At 49.2% G+C, this 4,777-nt stretch overlaps 1 pseudogene; it reads left to right on the forward strand.

The window, feature by feature from the left end:
* The first annotated feature begins 746 nt into the window (after nt 1-746).
* On the forward strand, nt 747-863 carry LOC136662760 (5S ribosomal RNA; annotated as a pseudogene).
* Nucleotides 864-4,777: the final 3,914 nt, after the last annotated feature.

A 4,777-nucleotide genomic window follows, 5' to 3' on the forward strand; every position in this document is an offset into this window, starting at 1 on the left:
TGGCAGCACTCATGGCTCCAGCGGCATCAAAATGGCGACTGCTGTATCCTGTGGTTGCTGGGCTAGCACCGAGTGTCTCCTTGGGATAAGGGATCATTTGCTTCCTTACTCCAGGTAATGCAGTGGATATCTTCAGAACTGTGCCCGCTTTTGAATGGGTGCAGCAACAAGGAGGCTCATGTCAGGCTGCCTGAGCCGGGAGGGAGGTCATGATATGGTAGGAGAGCCTGTCACCATTCTGCTCCCTCCTGGGCCTGATCCTCCCTTCCTCTGCCCTCCATCCACCCCATTCTGCCCACTGCTCACCTCCCCGCACCCCAGCCGTCCACCCAGTGCTAAGGCACAGGACTGACTGGCACTGGCCCAGCGTTGGCGGCCCCTCTCTCTGAGTGCCATGGATGTGCCTTGCGGCATGTTTGCAGCACCCAGCGCCGGTGCTCAGCTACTTAGGATTGGGCCTTTAGGCTGCAATCCTGTACATGTTTAAGGCTCATTGAACTAATTGGGTCTTACTTTTTGGGAGTAGACCTGCCGAGGATTGCACTGTAAATCTGATTATCTTTGCATCTAGTTGGAAACTAATTTCGCTGGAAGTCAACTTCTTTAATCACGCCTATGTGTGTGGGGGGAGAGGGAGAGGCAGCCAAGATACCATTCCTTCAGATGGCCTGCTGCTACCCATTGCTTGATATTGTGCATGTTCTCATTTACACGCACAGACACACACCCCTTTTTGCAATAACCAAGACAGCAACTGTTACCCTGCACATGCCCAATCTTGTCTGATCTTGGAAGCTAAGCAGGGTCAGGCCTGGTTAGTACTTGGATGGGAGACCGCCTGGGAATACCAGGTGCTGTAAGCTTATACCATAGTCTTTCGAGACTGAAGGTTGCCAACCAATCAAATCACTGCAAATGGCAAGGTGCTGGAAATTGGTGAAGCTTTCCAAGCATTCTTCCTATAGAGCAGTGTTTCTCAAATTGTGGGTCGGGATCCACTAGGTGGGTCACAAGCCAATTTCAGGTGGGTCCCCATTCATGTCAATATTTTATCTTTAATATATTAGACTCGATGCTACCATGGTATGTGACTGCATTTGGGGAAATGGTACAGATCTGCGCTTTTAACAAGCTACTATGCAGGGCCTAAGAGAGGGGGGTAAAGGGGGTAATTTGTACCTGGGCCCAGGGTCAGAAAGGGGGCCCAGGAGCCAAAAGAGGGGGCCCAGAAAGTTCCTGGGATCTGACATTTTCCCCATCTTACCTGAACTTGCTGATGGGCTCTGCATCAAGAAGGCTAGTAGACCTGGGCTTCAAAGACTATTGTGGCTGTCAGCATCCTCTCCCTATCCTATTTGCCCCCCCCCCGGTTCTGCTGCCCCCATTGTGCCCCTCCCCCTTTGGGAAGGGGCCCAGAAGAAACTTTGTACCCCCTGATAAAATTCCTCTCATAGGCCCTGCTACTTCTTGTTGGCATCCTTCAGTCTCAGAAGACTATGGTGTCACGCTCTGAATGGTGGCTCTGGAACAGAGTGTCCTCTCCAGTGCGTGAAGCCTGGGTAAAGTAGGTATGGAGGATAGGCTGTTACCCATGCAGCAAATCCCCCCTCTCCATGTCGCTGAAATGGTCCAATGGAAAGGCAGAGGCCAATACAGTTGGTTCCAGCGGCGTTGCAGGAGTTGCCAGAACGTGACTGTGTTTAGCCACGAACTGCCTCAGGGACTCTGGCTCCAGATTTTGCCTCGAGGTTGACTCCTGAAGCCTTTTCCATAACTGGATGTAGCCACAAGGCAGTGGAGGTTTGGGATCGGAGTTTTCCTTCTCTCAGATGAGCTGCCTTCCCAGGCTGATGAGTCCCATCTACCCGGTGGCTGTTTAGTCGCCTCTTACGACAAGTACAGCCAAACTGAGGGCCTATTCTTATCCCCAGCCCCCAGGGGAAGGCCCTGCTACTATGTATATTCTTTTAACAATGATAGTCAATGGAACTTACTCCTGGGTAAGTGTGCGTAGAATTGCAGCCTAGGATGGTTAAAAATTTTCCTACTTGATGATGATGTCACTTCCGGTCATGACATCACTTCTGGTGGGACCTAACAGATTCTCATTCTAAGAACTGGGTCCCGGTGCTAAATGTGTGAGAACCACTGCTATGGAGACCAGGGACACTTTTTTAAAGAGTTCTGTTCTTGAAGCCCTCTGCTGAACTTCCAAGCCCTGCTTCTCAGAGAGAGAGAGAGAGAGAGAGAGAGAGAGAGAGAGAGAGAGAAGTTACATTCAAAGGGGGGGGGGAAAAGGAACAATATCAGCCCTGACCCTTCCAGGGGAAACAAAAGCTCCCTGCCGGTTCTGGAAGAGCAAGTTGGCTGCTTTGCACTGCTGTGGCTTCTCCTTGTGTCTTAGCAGTTGCCACTGCATCAGCCTTGTCCTTCTGTCTCCCGGGGGGAGTACACGCTCACCTCCCGCAACCCCCGTGCTGTCAGTTACACTCTGTAGACTCTCCGTTCTGTCATCCCTCCAGCCAAGGGTCATTTGGTTTCTCCCTCCTCCCTTGGCTGAACTGGAGCCAGCCTTCCCAGAGAGTTTGCCCCTCTCTGAGGAGAGAGAAAGGGGCATGTTGCTTTGCCCTTGTCTTGTCACCACACCAGATTGCTCCTTCTGCGTCATCCCAGCTGCTGGGGTTTCATTTCCAAGGCCGAACGCTTCTCATGGCTTCTTTTAATTTTTTTTCTGCTGTTTACAGCATTTCTGGGAGGTCAGAAGTTACAGAAAGGTTATTTGGGTGAGTGATGGATATTGATGTCCTTTGCTGGTGGCCCTGACCCCATCAATTTCATGGTGTCCCTCCTTAGCTACACTTTCCCCTAGCATTTTAAAACTGCCTGTCTCCCCTGCAGATGACCTTTTAATGGGTACGGCTTGCCTCATCAGGATTTTTCCCCCTTTTGGAGGCAGCCAGATCTATTCCTCAATGAGCACAATTTTAAATGGAAAGCTGGTGGCTTCCTGATGACTAGGGCCTGGTTGTGCCATGTGTTGGAAGGGTTTTGGATAAACTGTTTAGTGTTATGGTTGGAAGAATGAGCTAGGAGCCAGTGTAATGCCCGGAAACCATTTTCCCTGCCTGACCACCATCTCAGAATGCCAGATGCAAGGGTGTTCCCGAATGAACACACACACGATTCTTTGGATTTTGGAGAGGCAATCAAACAGGCGACAGGAGAATTCAAAGGACTTCTTACGTTTACTCGTTTGCAAACGGGACCCCCACAAACACACACATGGAGGACCCCGAAAGATCACAATGATGCAAGTTTTATAGGGTAGTCTAGGTAGGGGAGGGCGGACAAGAGCACACAAAGAGAGCAAAACACATCCATGGGAACGATGGGAAGAATAACAGACCAACAGGCCCACAAACAACAGTTGGCATTGTTATCAGATCAACATCTTGGAGGGCAATTCGATACGCATCGGCAATTTGTTTACAGAGATATCCGTTACAAAGGATCTGGTACTCTATGCATCCCTTTTATTTGTTTATGGCTCTTATTTATGACTTTCTGTCTTACCCTTGTGAACCCATACCTACAGCTAGCTTGTTCTCTAAGAGGGATTTTAGATGCTGGCTTTTGGTCAGAGAAAAGCCTTGTGGGTACTTCATATTGTGAACTGGGCATCTTGGGATATTTCTATATTGTGAGCTGGGCATATTGCTATCAAGGGAGTGGTACCAGGATGCAGGTCTTTTGTGTTGAAGGTTGCTAGCCCAACAATGAGGCCTCAGAGATCAACTCTGGAAAATGGTAGCTTCACTTTTCCTCCTCCACTTGTCTCTTGTGAATACTGATGAAATAAACAAGCCTATATAATCTCCTGATTAGCTTTCATCTTGTTGCCTCGGACCTTGCTGGTCACTAGCAGGCTGTGTCACCTGTTGAATCATCTGGGAACACTGTAAATCATGTGCCTGGATATGCTGCTATAAGCTTGATGCTCTTGAATTTTAGACAATTAAGGGCCCAATCCTATCCAACTTTCCAGTACCAATATAGCCACAATGCAGCCCCAAGAGAAGGGAGCAAATCTCCCCTTACTTTGAGGAGGCCTCCATGGCTGACCCACTACAGCGGGATGCAGCAAATGCCCCATTCTCATGATAGCATCAGCACTGGAAAACTGGATAGGATTGTGCCCTAAAGCACTTTTATGACATCCTTGGATCAGCCTAGAAAAGAGACGCCTGTGGGGGGACATGATTGAGACATACAAAATTATGTATGGGAATGATAAAGTGGATAGAGAGATGCTCTTCACACTCTCACATAACACCAGAACGAGGGGACATCCGCTAAAATTGAGTGTTGGGAGAGTTAGAACAGACAAGAGAAAATATTTCTTTACTCAGCGTGTGGTCAGTCTGTGGAACTCCTTGCCACAGGATGTGGTGACGGCATCTGACCTGGACGCCTTTAAAAGGGGATCGGACAAGTTTCTGGAGGAAAAATCCATTACGGGGTACAAGCCATGATGTGTATGCGCAACCTCCTGATTTTAGAAATGGGCTATGTCAGAATGCCAGATGCAAAGGAGGGCACCAGGTTGCAGGTCTCTTGTTATGTGGTGTGCTCCCTGGGGCATTTGGTGGGCTGCTGTGAGATACAGGAAGCTGGACTAGATGGGCCTATGGCCTGACCCAGTGGGGCTGTTCTTATGTTCTTAACTACAATTCCCAGAAAGCCTTGCAGGTCTTCTTGTTATCTGGTGTGCTCCCTG

Source organism: Tiliqua scincoides, chromosome 11 (genome assembly GCF_035046505.1).
Source record: "Tiliqua scincoides isolate rTilSci1 chromosome 11, rTilSci1.hap2, whole genome shotgun sequence".
NCBI lineage: Eukaryota > Metazoa > Chordata > Lepidosauria > Squamata > Scincidae > Tiliqua > Tiliqua scincoides.